Here is a 16,264-nt window from a genome sequence, read left to right on the forward strand (position 1 = left end):
TATCCAGTCATTTAAAAAAAAAATCAGGCAAATAATATACGGTAGACTTTAAAGAGAATCCAGACAACAGGGGGTCTCAGGCTCATGAACTGTCTTCTTTGCAGCCTGCCTAGGCAAGACACATCTTTCTTTCTCTTCTAATATATTCAGCATCACTGTCACACATACTGCTACCTTGTGTCCTCCCCCCCGCCCCATCTTCCTGTTGTATCTGTCTACTCCCACATCTGCTGGTGTAAGCTTCTTATGTCATACTTAGATTGTAAACTCTTTGGGGCAGGGACAGCCTATTTTGTTCTGTGTTTGTACAGCACGTGCCACAATGGGGCTTTCTCCATGACTGGGGCTCTTAGGTGCAACTGCAATACAAATAATAATAGTCTCTTTTATGTTTTGTACTACTGAAGATCCTAAGATTTTGTAGGCAGTTTCACAGGCCAGAGAAATTTCCAAAAGCCTGTGGGTAGGCAAGTATGCTATCCATTAGAAACTGGAGTAAGACCCGCACTGCATTTCACATAAATGACACTGAAAAACCATCTGATGGTAAAAAGAAGAACAGGAGTACTTGTGGCACCTTAGAGACTAACAAATTTATTAGAGCATAAGCTTTCGTGGACTACAGCCCATCTGATGGTAATGAATTTTGGTCACAATTGATCAAAGCCAGATTCAAACTTGTGTCCAAGAGGGGAAAGGTTATGTATATCTTATTACCCTTGAACTATACATTTCCCAACATAAACAAGGGCTAGTTTTAGTTGATCAAACCAAATAGAACCAGAGGAGAAAAGAGAAGATAGGACTGGAGAGAATGAGTGTGAAGGAAGGGAGGAAGAGAATGGAAGGGGGGGCTGTGAAGTTTATGAGATAAATTGTAGAAAAACAGGTACAAAGATAGAAAACAGGAGAGAAATTAAGAAAGAGGAATGAAATGATTGAGAAAATGTGTATGGTGCACTTCTTGTCATTGACAGACAGGGAGTTTAGCCTAAAGAAAAGTTAATTCAGGTATTGAAAATTGCATGAGCAGTCTGGAAGACCTGAATTACATGATTAAAGTGAAATCTTGGAACAGAAACAAATGTTTGAGGGAAAGAGAGAGAAAGTGGGTGTATATCTCTTGCACTTCCAAAATTATTACTCCTCCCCGTCAGAGCCCTTTAATAATATTGTAGCTACCTCAGACACTGTTAAACATTGTTTTTTAAACGTTCATGGGTATTAATGTTAAATTGGATCACTCTATTGGCATCTGAAAATATTTTTTTAAATTATAATTATATTTCAGCCTCTGCATTTTCACAGCAACTTCTGTGCTTATCGAACAGTGCCAATATCCATCACTGCAGTAAGAAATGTACCATTCAGTAGACATGCCAAGAGAATCCTCTGGTTAAGACCTGTTAAAGATGTCTTCCAGTAACAAAAAATCCCATTCAAATGGAGGAGGCTGCAGCATTATTCATTTCTACATGTATCACCTATTGCATAGCAATATACTGTGTTTCATATTATTGTTGTTTGTTTGTATCACTGTAATTCCTAGGAGCCCTAGTCATAGACCTGAACCCCATTGTGCTGTACAAACAGAATTAAAAGACAGTCCCTTCCCCAATACCAAGTTACTTTCACTAGAAACAGTACTGAAACAAATATAAATGTAAATACAAAACTTCATACTGAGGGCCATATACGATGATAAAAGAAAGGCCATTCCCAACAGTAAGGCAGCATGGCATCTTTAACCCAACCCAAAGTGTGTCTAAATCTTTAAGGGCTACCTTCTGCCCTTGTGTGCACTCCTTGCAATCTCACTGCAATCAATTGCATCACAGTAAAATGGAGGCACAATTTGGCCCTTAACCTTTATTAAGCTCTATAAGTAGAGCCTTACCAAATTCACGGACTGTGAAATCTGGTTTCCCGCCCCCCATGAAATCTGGTCTTTTGTGTGCTTTTACCCTATACTATACCAATTTCACGTGGGAGACCAGCGTTTCTCAAATTGGGGGTCCTGATCCAAAAGGGAGTTGCTGGGGGGGTTGCAAGGTTATTTTAGAGGGATCATGGAATTGCCACCCTTACTTCTGCGCTGCCTTCAGAGCTGGGTGGCCAGAGAATGTTGGCTGCTGACTGATGGCCCAGCTCTGCAGGCAGCAGCACAGAAGAAAGGGTAGCAGTACTGCAAACCCTCCTCCAATAGCCACCCCCACACACACTGCTCCTTTTTTGGGCCAGACCCCCTACAATTACAACACTGTGAAATTTCATATTTAAATAGCTGAAATCATGAAATTTACAATAATAAAAAAAACTATGACCGTGAAATTGATTAAAGTGGACCATTAAATTGGTAGGGCCCTCTCTATAAGGGGACTTCACAATGCTGTGGGATGATATGGCTCTGTATATGCTACATTGCCTGCTAACACTGGAGAAGTGATTGCCCATTGCCATTGGTGGCATATCCCATTACTGACCATAAATGAGCAATATCAGCTGCTTGTTTTAAGTGCTTATTTCAAAAATTACCTTGGAGTGCGTGTCCCCAATAACCCTTAACATTATCCAAATTTAGTTTTCAGTATTTAATTTTATGTGTGTTAGCTCAGCAGCAAGAGAAGAAGAGATTTCTTCGTTTTCTGATTCTTTGCCTGTGTAGTGGGGCGGCTGCCCCACTCCCTGAGATTATGGGCTGCGGCAGGCCAGGAGGCCTGTGCAGACGCACAGCCAATGAGAGAAGGGCTTACTGGGAGCCAATCAGGGCCCAGGTTGGAGACAGCCAATCAGGGCCAGGCTCAGCCCTATAAAAGGCTGCTCAGGGAAAGAGCAGTCGGTCTGTCCCAGGCCTTCGAGAGGGGAAGGTCTATCCCCAAGCTGGGAGGCTAGCACCGCGGACAGTGCAGTGCTGGGCAGGCCCGGGGGAGTAAAGGGAAACTCCAGCCTGGTGTCTGCCAGGCTGCAGGCCCTGAGTGGAAGGGCCTAGCGGGTGCAAGGGGCCGTAGGGGAAGCGGACAGACGAGGACAGCGAGGCTGCTGCCAGAGGGTCCCTGGGTTGGGACCCAGAGTAGAGGGCGGGCCTGGGTCCCCTCCCACCCCCCATGCAGTACAACCAGCCATTGGCCGTAGGGAGCGGCTATTACAGACCATGCCAGATCCCTGACGGGAGGGATTAGACTTTGGGGGTGTGTGGTTGACCGCAGTGACTGGAACATAGGGACTGCAGATTGACCCCTGCCCCGGAAGGGGGTGTGGAAGGACTAAGGGGCACTGCTGGAGGGCAGTGGTCCTGAAGAGGACGCCGCGAGTTGGTGAGCGACGTGGGCTCAGAAGCCAACCGAGGGCCAGATAACAGACGGGACACCACCAGGAGTGGGGCGCTGCGGTGGTGAGTCCCAACCCTGTTACAGCCTGGAATAAATGTATGAATTGAATTGAATGAATTAATGGAGACATCCTATCTCTTAGAATGGAAGGGACCTTGAAAGGTCATTGAGTCCAGCCCCCTGCCTTCACTAGCAGGACCAAGTACTGATATTTGCCCCAGATCCCTAAGTGGCCCCTTCAAGGATTGAACTCACAACCCTGGGATTAGTAGACCAATGCTCAAACTACTGAGCTATTCCTCCCCCCTTCAACACTCCGTAACTCTTCTTTAACATTCACTATTCAGCTTCAGCTATGTTCCCAAAGGCTAAGGTTTCCATCACGGTATAATAAACAATGAGACTGCTAGGCTTTGTGTCACCACCAACACTTACATTTCAGATTGATCTGAGCAGCAAAGATCATGGTAATGTGTGATGATAAGCCTGCATAAGAATTAATCTAGACTTTTTTTTTTGTCTATTCCACTCTGATTCTTATATCATCCCCATCATCGTGGTATCTAATTGATGAAGCAACTCTGGGATGTAGATAGCTAGAACCCCTCCAAATGTAAATTCATAAGGCAAATCACAGTGACCAATCGCTTGTCAAACTGTGCCAGATAATTTTTTTATCATGTTAATGTGATATTTCCTTTAGCAGCATTATCGGTTTGAATGGAGGGATTTTAGGAAGAATAATATTCTTATCAGTTAATGAAAAAAGGAATGTTACACTCAAGTGTGGATAGTCTTATGACAACACAACATCAATCTGTCATCATCATCATCATCAAGCCTTTTTGCATTTTGAAGAGCTGTTTCTGTTAAAGCGGTGTGTGTATATGCATGCACACACACAAACAGATATACACACAATTATATATATAAACACTTTGAAAGCCCACACCTGACTTGCTAGTTCCAGGTTCAGTTGATAGACAGCTAACTCAGCCTCTTTTTATAGTCCATTTCTAAAATGAAACCATAAATTTTAAAGCTGGGCTTCATCATTGCAGAGAAAAAAGCTTTTCCAGCCTATTGATGAAATATAACATTTGATAGGATTTATGAGGCCCAGATTCAGGAAGATCATTTGCAGAGCACTTAAAACTGATTTTCCTGCCCTTTGCCTTCCCTCCTCTCAAACGCACATACCAAAAAGAAGCCATTAGTAATGAAAAATTATGAGGAAGATTTTGCTTGATTCCACACAAATGTCAGTTTAAGAGGGGGAGGGGGGGGGGGAAGTCACAGGGATTTACAGTAAGGGGTCTGTCTAAAACCAGGCTGGCTCTTTGTGAGAGGAATACTAACTTTGCTGCAGAAACAAGCACCTGGTATGTTTATTTGTTATAATAAATTCATATATACAGCATAGTGCAGGGTTATGAATTTATATTGTGCTCCCACCTACAGACATTCGCAGAGTAGCTTCCTAAAGTTAAAAATAAAATAAAATAAAATAAAATTATGCCCTGCTTCTGTACCTTGATAATGTTTCCTTCTGGCTAGTTTTACTGGAATGATAATTTCACAGAGGAAAATACATTCTCTGTAACTTGTGATCACAGTATCTGTCAAATGGTAGGAAATGAAGAAAACTGCCAGACAGTGTCAGATTTATTAGCAGCTCTAAGAAGTCCAAAATTAATGCATTTTCTTGTCTTTGATGGGTGAGATATCCATGTGCTGTACTTATCCTAATGGACAAGTGAAGGAAGTAGCACTCGTCAATTAGCTATCTCATTAAGCTGACTGCAGCTTCATATGGAACACATGCAGGAGTGGTACCTACTCACCCAGCCAGCCCTCCAATTTGTTGTTGTTCTGTAATATTTATATTGCGGTTGTGCTGAAAGGTCAGAATCAGGTCTCCACGGTGACAGATGTTGTACAAAACATATGATGACTCTTTCCTGGTCCAAGAAGCTTACAATTTCCGAAGACAGTTCACATATGAAGAGTGGAAGAAGTATCATACAGTCAAATATATTCCACTCTTCTTATGAGCAGAGCTGGTAGTGACACTTTCCATTATAAGATCCTGTTCTCCCTTGCTTATAACTTTGCTGAACTTTAACCATTCAGATTCAATTTTCCCATGTTGGGTGTCTGCCTCAGGCTGAATTTTTTGGAAAGCTAAAATAGTTTTTCTGTTTTCACTGATTCCAAGGCCAGAAGGAATCATTGTGATCATAATATAGTCTGACCTCCTCTAGAACAGAGGCCATAGAAGTTCCCCAAAATAATTCCTAGCATGTATCTTTATAGAAAAGCATCCAATCTTGATTTAAAAATTGTCAAAAGTAATGGAGAATCCACCACGGTCCCTGGTAAATTGTTCCAATGGTTAATTACCCTCACTGCCAAAAATTTCCACCTTATTTCCCGTTTAAATTTGTCTAGCTTCAACTTCCAGCTATTGGATTGTGTTATATCTGTCTCTGCCAGATTGAAGAGTCCATTATTAAATATGTGTTCCCCATGTAGGTACTTATACACTGTAATCGAGTCACCCCTTAACCTTCTCTTTGTTAAACTAAAGAGATTGAGCTCTTTCAGTCTCACTATTTTGACAGAGAGATTAGGGGGAAATATATTGTTTTACCCATATTTAAAAAAAATCTTTTTTCATTGTGTAAGCTGTAGTGCCTCTATGCTTTGGAATAGGGACTTGGAATTTGGGAGGGGAGTCAGTCTAGTCTCAGTGATGTGCCTTTTGCCCAGGAAAATCCACCCCAGTTTGGCCAAGTTATAAGCCTTAGAAAATTTGCAGTTCTCGCATACTCAATAGAGAGACAAGGGCAGAAGAGGAGAATTTCTTTTATTGGACCAACTTTTGTTGGTAAAAAAGAGAAACTTTACACAGAGCTCTTCTTCAGATCTTGAAGAACGTTTTCTAACTTTTAAGTGTTTGACTTGACAGTATTAATATTTTGATGAAGTTGTTGTTAATGAAGTATGCATTATAGCCATTAGCATTTTTAAATTGTTGAGAAAGATAAAGGATGTGTCTACTATCCCCATCTGCCCCACAATCTATCCATTATTAACCGACTGACTGCTTTATGAGTATCTCTGGAGAGATGGATCTCAAAGGTGGATTTGATGGCGGAGAGGTAGTCACTTCACCCACTAGAGAAGGCTTTATGTGTAAGGCCAGCCTAGGGGAAGGGAAAGAGTTGGTGGGAGAAGCTAACAAATGGGTGGATGAGGCTGGCATCCCCTATCCTGCAGGGCATTCAGGAGGAGATGTCAGAAAGACAGGCTGAGGTGCAAGAAGGAGGGGAGAAAGACAAGTCAAGTATGGAAAGATAGATTTCTAAGTCATATCCCTAAGGATGGTCACTGAAACAGTGTGATCAGATGTAATTGGAGAAGAGGAGAGGGTTAAGGACGGAGCTCTGTGGAAGGGGGGGAGGAAGACCCATTGAAAGATACAGGGAAATGCTGGCCGTCACTTCCCGCAGCTCCCATTGGCTGGGAACGGCAAACCACGGTCACTGGGAGCTATGGGCGGTGGTCAATGTAAACAAAATGTCTCTCGGCCCGCCAGCAGATTACGCTGATGGGACGCATGCGGCCCGCGGGTTGCAGATTGCCCACCACAGCTTTGGAGTAAGTTCCAACTCAAAGCCAAAATGTTTTGCTTGTTCCTTTCTCTACAGTGGGTCATACCAATGCAAACACCTTTAACTTTGGGGAAATTTGGAATGGGGTCTGAATCCAGAGCCAAACTCTGTGGTGGGGTCCAGTTGTAGTTTATACATTTTTGACCGCCTGATTTAATTTAACATTGTCATAATAACTATATATAAGAATGAAGCTAGAACATCTGTCAGGGCAGATGTGCCGTTGGGCAGGTAGAGGAACACATAAAAGGGACCAGCCGAAAGAATCCATCCATCAAACAGTACTTTTAGAGAGGGAAAACTTTTGGGACTTAACAACATAAAGGACATGGAAAGAGTAGCCCAGACAGGAATGCCCAGGAATGGCAGAGCTTTGTTCGTGCCCTATATATAAATGAGGGGGAAAGGTAGAAGCCAAATTTGCAAACCTTCAGTGCACATCAAACATTAGGGCCTCCTAATGAAATATTTGGCCAAAATGCAGTTCCAATCAAACCCTTTTTTAAATTACAGAATTTACCATAAAGTGCATTTTATCCTCTGAGATATGTCAGTCTTTGTTGATGTAAACTAAGATGCGTCTAGAAAACGTGCATGTGCAACTTTGCACGCTAGCTTTTGTGCACACAAGAGACTGTGTTTAGATCTTACATGTGTAAAATCTGTTTGTGCCTCAGTTGCAGACATGGCCCTTTGTCTATCATGTGCACACCTGTGAGAATGCATACATGTGAGCCATAGCTTGAAAATGTGACCATATCATTTTGACAGCTCAAATGAATTTGTCTTGCTGCACCACCCATGGCAGAGCTAATGTATTGCAATAGAGATTTTAGTCCCTTGAACTGCAGCTTCCCCAAGAAAGTAACTCTTTTAAGCCCACCCTATGTATTAAGTGTAATTTTGAACATCCATGTTGCATCTATATTAAAACCCTCTTGTATCATTTCAGTGATATATTTAAGATGAGTGAATTTTGGATCATTATATTAGACCTGGGATGTTCCAAAGATTTCCTGTAAATGCATCTCTAATAAGAAGCCCCATGTTTCGTAAGGGCTATTCTAGCATGTTTGGATACTACGTAGTATGGTTTTCTCTTGCCACACATTGCACTGACAGCTAATGAAATACATTAAAAGCTATTTCATTTGCTATTTACACTATTCCTCTTTGTTTTGTAGTTAGAATATTATATTCTTCCTTGTAAGGTTTACACTTTTCACCTTACACATGCTGGTGGCTTAAGAATATCTATTGTCTTTCTATAGAAAATGTGATTTTCGCTTTTCACGTGTTTGGTTGTACATAAAAGTAAGTAGAATTAGATGTATGTGAAGATGCACATCAAATTGGAAAGAGTAACAAGTAATATCAGCTCTTCTGTATTTCAGATTGTCAGGGTTCTGAATTGAAAACAAGGTCATGAAGTCTCCAAATAACATCTTTATTTACACAGTAAGGTGTATGAGAGTACATCCTAACCTAATTAGATCTCTGATTTCTTAGGAGTGGGCCGTATATCCACTACTGTCTCAATAGTCCAGATTTGTTCTTTCATTATATTTGGCTTGTTATACAGTGAAGCGTAGGAGAGCATTACTCCAGATGTCTTTATTTGTTGGCTCCCTTTACCATTTTCGTTGCTGTCAGCAGCAAAATTCAGTTTCAGCTCAACAGTGCAAATTCCCTTTAAATTTTTGGATGCCCTAACCAGGGCAATGTTGGACTATGTGTAAACGTCTGCACAGTATGGCAGTTGGAGTGTCTGATGTAAGAGAAGCTAGGAAATGGCTCCAGCTGGGGAACATTCTTGAGGGAAGCATAAAATTCTTTCCAAATTGTCAGCATGCCGCTCAGTAAAAACATGAGAAATAGATCGTTCTTAGCCTGCTTTGCTTTCTTTAATGCACATTCGATATCGCCAAAGGAGGCAACTTTAGTTTTCAACAGTTTATATAAAATAGTCCTTAGGTTTTACTTCCATTTTTCAGTATTTATGAATATATTTTTTCCATCTGGTTGTGTGTGTAGTCTTAGTGTAGGTATATTTGTATAGATATTTAACACCATGTGTGTTTTAATAAGTACTGTGTATTTGTCCATTAATAATATTTATATGGAACTGAGGGCTTTGGTTCTTATGATTTTTAATAAACATTGATGGTGTTACTAGTTTGTACTAAGCATTCAGTATGCTCCATCAAAATGGCAGCTCTAATTAGGTTCCTTGAATTAGCTAATGGATTTTGAGAAAGATAGCTTACAAAGCTCTTACAGCTGTCCAAGATATTCCTGCCATGGCAGAAAGACAAAAGGCCCCTGGAAGCTACAGACTTTAAAGCTCTAGAAATGCAGCTGACAGTTAAAGAGATAAATTACATTTGTATTTTTTTTCCCGTAAAAGTCCTAATACTAGATTAATGTTATCCCAGTAGTGATCATCCATTAAAAAAACCACTTTATAATGAGGATGCATTTTGACCATATGATCTATTGTCCCCTCCCCACCCCTGACATTTTGGGCAGGGTATAAATAATTTTTTTTAAAGAAGAGAGGAGTCCATTATTTCTTCAACAGGGTTACAAACTCAGTGAATTGTAATTTTAAGTTTAGGGAACTTCACTGGTGACATTTAAAATGTTCAGTATTTTCTACTTAGGCCAGGTATTGTAGAAAGAATCCACACAGTGAATTAGTTCCCGCTGCTCTACAAGTAGCATGGGTTTGCATGTGTGTAACAGAGCGGAATGTAGTCCCTTGTGAAGAACTTGGAGAGGTGCTTTCTTTGACATAATAGATAAAGTCAACTCTGGGTTTGCTGTTTTCAGCAAAATATATTTTAGGATGTGGATTGCATTGCTCACTATGCTTGAGTTCTCAGATCCTCCATCTCGTACATCACATGGGAGCTCAGAAATGAATGCTGCAGTGTACTGTCACCCAGTATCTATCCTGCTTTTGTTTTTTTGTAGTAAGTGGCCTGCTGGGGGGCTCTTCCTAGAAGTCTTCAAGGTGTTTTATTTAATTTTTCTGCCTTTTTAAAAAAAGGTTAGTAAACTCAAGTCCAGAAAAGCAGTAGTGTGCAAATAAAAAAAAACCTAGTTGCCAATTACATACAGGTGTGATAGCCATTAAGAAATGTAACTGTATTTCCTTGCAATGATTTAACATTCAGCATTTGCTTTGTTGAATTGTTAAAGCTGCTGTAAATGGTGTGGGAGGGTTGAAAACATGCACTCTGTGTTGGTGTGACCTATACATTGCAAATATGCCAGCTGCTTTTCTTCAGTAAAATAAAAGAACAAAACCCTGTTGTAATACAAAGTGCCAAAAAAGGCAATTTAAGTACTTTGCCTTATAAATCCAAAAGAAATTACCTCAGAGAGAAGGCCCTCAATTATGCCTAGCACGTGACTTTATCATGATGGATAAAATGCATAATTGATATCATCTTTACCGAAGAAACCAGAAACTGTTGCATTGTCTAGAGGCTACTGACAATACCAGGAAAATCTGTTTTTCATTATTTTTACTGTGTATTGTTTATGGAGAGTTCAGTTGTAGTCAGCACCCGAGTCCCTAATCTGTCTGCTCTTCCTAACCCTTCTGAGACACATTCACATCTCAGATCAACAAGACAGAAGTAAACTGTTCACATGCCAGAAACTCAGGCATTACCACTAACTAGACTGAACTGTAAGCCACCTTTTTTTTATATTAATTAAAATCTGGTGATTGCTTCCCCCTAACAGGCATAATAAACTGAGCAGAACAAAACAATCACTTTCCATCACAAAGAATACATGCTTGTTATGCACAAGAAATGTTAAAAAAATTGTCTTTCCTTCCCATTTGATCACAAATAACCTGTTTTAATTGGAATTACATATGTCTCTCCCTTTTATACCTGCTCATGATGAGGTTAACCCTTTGGTATGCCAGCTTTGTTTTTCTAAGGCAAAAGGAGGCTGACTTCCCATTTTCATGTGACACGGTGATAGCCAGCTACAGGTTGTAAAAGGAACAGGAATGGAGACAAAATGTGGCCCTGAATGAAGAGATGGTCCTCGCCTGAGTGGCTGGGCCATCTGCCACCACAAATAAGAAACGGTGCTGCATGTCACGAGAAAGGGGGGACAATAAATAGATGCTTCATGTCCAGTCACAGAGAGATGCTTTATAAACAGTTTTGATAAAAGTTATCTATCAGTCTCAGTCTTCAAATAATTCTGCGAGGTTCTTGTGAATACATTGTCAGCTGGTTTGGACAGGAAAAGGTTAATTATACAGCTAATTGCCCTGGTAAGGATAGGAAAGAGAGAAAACTTTAAAAAAAAATTAATCCACAGGAGCCTAAGAATATTATCTGCCTTCTATCCACTAAGCTCCTAATGTCAAAGGGTCAGCAATGATGTTATAAGGTCAGTCGGGCTCAATTTACATCCAGACAAATGATGGTCATGTGCTGCTTTAGGAGTCTTTGACCTTTTGGACATAAGTGGTTGTAGTGCTTTTATGTTGCTCTGCAGAGTTGAAAGGTGACAACATATGTGCAGCTGAGTAACTTTTATGACTTTTTCTTTAGGTATTGTAGAGCAAATTATGACTCAAGGATGCTCGTCAGAAATTTTAGTATGTAGACTTAAACTTATAAAGGAAGTTATCTCTAATTTGGTTTTTCTCTAATTATCTGTGTATGCATGCAGCTTGAGAGGTATTTGTGTACGTTTCTAGATATAGAAAGGTGTATGCTTCTCGGTATCTATCTGCTTCTTGTCTATCAACCTGTCTATGCACACACCTCTTAATATATCCCCATTCAAATGGTTAGGCGGAATCATAGATTCTGTTCCCAGGATCTGACAAGCATTTCACAGTTGCCAAATGAAGCATCCTGCTGTGGCCCCTTTTCCACAGGTGAAGTCTGTAATTACATACACACAAGGTACCTTCCTGCTCAGAGCAGAAAGGTAAGTGCTGCAGAGTCCATCAAGCTCAGGGAATTTCCATAGCTCAGAATGCTAAAGATTTATATTTCCCAGATTTGGTTGTCAGTGCCTGATGTATATTCCTAAAACTTGAGTTGTGTCTCTATGAACCTTTAAGACATTACTTTTATTATCTTGCAGGTTCTGGAATTGTCAATGAGAATTTTTCTGACAAGCCTTTTATTGGAATATCATTCATTTACTCAAGTGCAGATGTCAATAACAAAAGCTCATTGCTTCCTAAACTCTCTCTTTCTCGGTGGCTGACAAAGATGGACGTTGAAATACTGTAGAATTATGTTTGACTATGGATTTTCTTTGTCATTTTTTCAACCATTTTTTCGTCTTCCCCCCCTATTATTGAGGTTGCTAAAACACTTTGATAAACAACGTAACATTTCAGTGTAGGGAGATAAATGCTGGCACCATATTGTATCCTCTGAAATGCTTTGGTCTTGACTTCTTAAATGAGAGGTACCATAGATGAACAGTACTAATCTGCAGTGTGGTGTATTGTTTCTTTATATTCTATATGTATATTCAAGGCAATAAATTCTTTTCAGTAGCTTTGATATAATTAGTTTTGTGTTATAATAGGTAGTGAATGGAAGATTCAGCCCATTCTTTTGAATCAACATGAGATTCGTTTTGTATATTATTCATTTGTGAATGAAAGCTTCAGCAAGTATTCATTTTTCATAATTGTTGGGGGGGGAATTAAAATGTAATCATGAGTTGCTTATAGGCTGCCAGTCAACTGAGGAAAATTAGATCCTGAGGTAAGCGGCCGAAAAGAAGAGCTTTGCAATATTAATGCATTTAGGAAACCCACTGGAAACCAAATGTTCTTTGCCTTTTAGAAATATATGTATATGTCTTTAAAGGATTCAGCTGAGTCCTTACATGCTACATTTGTTTGTAATTTTGCAGTGTGCAGAGACACAAATCTAGTCAGGGCCAGCTCCAGGGTTTTGACCGCCCCAAGCAGCCAAAACAAAACAAAACAAAAGCCGCTATCGCAATCGCGATCTGCGGCAGCAATTCGGCGGGAGGTCCTTCACTCCCAGGCGGAGTGAGGGACCGTCCGCCAAATTGCCGCCGAATACCTGGACGTGCCGCCCCTCTCCGGAGCGGCCGCCCCAAGCACCTGCTTGAGAAGCTGGTGCCTGGAGCCGGCCCTGAATCTAGTCAAGCACCTCCTCTTGGCCACTCAGACTGCTGTGAGCGGATCTAGCCACTGAATCCCCAGGTGTCTTAGGCCTCTGGAATCTGAACGGAGTCCATGCACTGTGCCTATCTTGGAGGCTCTAGGCACACCCTTGGGGTGCCGATCCTCTGTCTAGCACTCTCCCCTAAGAGGTGTGGCCAGGGTTTACTGAGTCTCCCAGGGGGGTCGTGTGGCTCAACTCTCCAGCTGGATGATTGTCACAGTATTCTTCCAGGGTAACAAAAGTCCAAATAACCCAAGTACTAGGAGAGGAAAGTCAAATGCACAACTACAACATGGGGAATAACTGGCGAGGTGATAGTACTGCTGAAAAGAATCTGGGGGTTATAGTGGATCAGAAATTGAATGAGAGGCAGCAATGTGATGCGATTGTGAAAAAGGCTAATATCATCCTGGGATGTGTGTGTAAGACACTGGAGGTAATTGTCCTGCTCTGCTCGACCATGGGAAGGCCTCATCTGGAGTACTGTGTTCAGTTTTGGGCACCACACTATAGAAAAGATATGGGCAAACTGGAGAGAGTCCAGAGGAGACCAGCAAAAATGTTAAAAGGTTTAGAAAACCTGACCTACGAGGAAAGGTTTAAACTGGGCCTGTTTAGTCTTAAGGAAAGACGACTGTGGGGGGAGCTAATAAGTGTCTTCAAAATGTTAAGGACGGTTATAAAGAGGACGGAGATCAATTGTTCTCCATTTCCACTGAAAGTTGGACAAGAAGTAATAGACTTAATCTGTGGCAAGGGAGATCTAGGTTAGATATTAGGAAAAATTTTCAAGCAGTTAAGTCTGGAATAAGCTTCCAAGGGAGGTTGTGGAAGCCCCATCATTGGAGGTATTTAAGAAGAGGTTGTCAGGGGTGGCCTAGGCTTAGCTTGTTCTGCCTCAGTGCAGGGGACTCCTTCTAGGCCTACATTTCAATGATTCTGATATTCATGCCAACCTCAGCCACTTCTAATTCAATCGCATTAAATTCATGAAAATCATTCTGAAATCTGCTACAAAGTCTTCTGGCTTTATATGGAGTGGGTGGTTCACTTGAAATCTTTTCTCAATAGGTGACAACTCTGTAGCCTTCTTAAATTTTTTGTGTGAATGTGTGTGATCAGATGTATTGTGTAACTCTATGTGTGAAGAGCTTATTGTGTGAGAAGCTAAGTCAATTAAATTAGCTAGGCACTAAATTGTGTAAGTGGCAATGTCTGTGGTCATTTTTAGCTCTTTCAGGATGTGAGCACCAAATTGTAGGTTGGCCTCCTGCAATAGTTCTGTCTTCTGAACTCACAAGCCTAAATGAGTATTTCCAATGGGTTTATTTAATATAAATTGACTTTGATTGGGACATTGTTTTTATATTTCTTCTGTAAGGTCAGGCTTCTTTTCAGCATAAGCAGACATGCATTCTAAGCATTTGAATTGGTATTCTTCTACTGTTCTCCTACTTGAGAACTGCTATCTGATCAAACCCATATTTTTTAATTATGTATTTATAGGCAGATGGGAGAATAGTTTACAGGCAACATATGATCTTCCCTGCAAATGTCGGAAAATTGTGGATTTTTTTAATATTGCCTTATCGGTTTCTTTTTTTTATTACTGATGACTTCATTCTCTCTGAATTCAATGCTTCAGTTTCTTTGGGGGTAAACTAATAGATTATGTATGCGATATTTGCACAGCACTGATTGAATTCATCTGGTGAGTTTGAATGTGGTTCATATATTCACATAATTGTCAGGAGCCAAGTTGAAATTCAGAACTGTTGCATGAGCATTGGAGAAGGCATCATATTCATCTCACATTTCTCCAGAGTGAGTGAGACTGCTTTATGTTACACTAGCACAGCTCTAAGTTCTCTCCCAATATAAAGAGGGGGACTTGAGCCTTAAAAAGCAAGAATCTCTTTAAATGTTTTGCTAGAGAGAAAAATCAGGATTTTTTCACCCTCAAAAGCTATGCTTATTGTTTATATGTTATGGATAAAATAGGGCACATTGCTGAGGTCTGCCTTTATTAAATGAGTAACTTTTCTTTCAAAAGCATCTTTAGCTTATATTTGCCTGTTGAATCTTATCGCTGCAACCTGCAGGTGAATTTGGGTTGACTCTGGGGTTTGCTAAAGAAAAGGTACCAAATACAGTCTTTAACATATATCGAGGGTGAAGATTCCCTACACTGTGCCCTGGCACATCTATGCATGGTCCATGTGCTTATGTGATTAGCATCTTTATTGTTTTGCGTACACACAAAATGGAAGAGTTAAGGTTGCAGGATAAGAGAATATATGATTGTGCCTCAATATTAAGGTTTTGTTCATATGAGTTTGGGGTGACCACATTACTGCAAAGCCATTAGGCACATGTCTCAAATAAGTGCCAATAAAACCTTTATTCTACCATGTAGTCTGCATTTGCCGTATACGATTCATTACAGAAAAACTATTTTAGAAGAGTTCCATAGACTCGCACTAGCGGGGCTTGTGCTAGTGCTCTAAAAATAGGTATGTAGACAGTGCTTCTAGTGTTCCAATCTTGGGAAATAGGGGAAGAAAAAAAAAGTCAAGCTATAAAATAGTGACATTATTATAAATGGGAACGTAGTATCTGATCGTTTTAAATGTTTGTCAAATGTATTCAGCCCTAATCCTACAAAGACTTATGCATGTGCTGAACTCATGCGCTGTCAGTCGCTCCATTGACTTGATTATGACTATTCTCAGTGCATAAAGTTCAGCATGTATAAGTCTTTGCAGTATTAGGGTTGAATACATTTTACAAACATTTAAAAGTACCAGATGCTACTCTTCCATATGTAATAATGTCCCCATTTTATAGTTTGACTCCCCCACCATTTCTCAAGGCTGGAACCTTAGTTCTTTCTGTAATTGAGAGTGGGATTCCCGCCTTTTTTATGGTATAGAACTTTTTGTTCCTAGCCCTGATAGCTCATGAAATATCAGACCAGAAAGTGTATACTGCTCCAGGTCTGAGTGCTACTTACCTCAGTCATACGCAATTTCAGGGAAAATTCCGTAGTTAGAGT

At 40.5% G+C, this 16,264-nt stretch overlaps 1 protein-coding gene across 2 annotated transcripts in view; it reads left to right on the plus strand.

The window, feature by feature from the left end:
- Positions 1 to 16,264, plus strand: part of PARD3B (par-3 family cell polarity regulator beta) — a 647,317-nt gene that overhangs the window by 558,982 nt on the left and 72,071 nt on the right. The gene's annotated exons all lie outside the window — the stretch shown is intronic.

This window comes from Trachemys scripta, chromosome 11 (genome assembly GCF_013100865.1).
Source record: "Trachemys scripta elegans isolate TJP31775 chromosome 11, CAS_Tse_1.0, whole genome shotgun sequence".
Classification (NCBI taxonomy): domain Eukaryota; kingdom Metazoa; phylum Chordata; order Testudines; family Emydidae; genus Trachemys; species Trachemys scripta.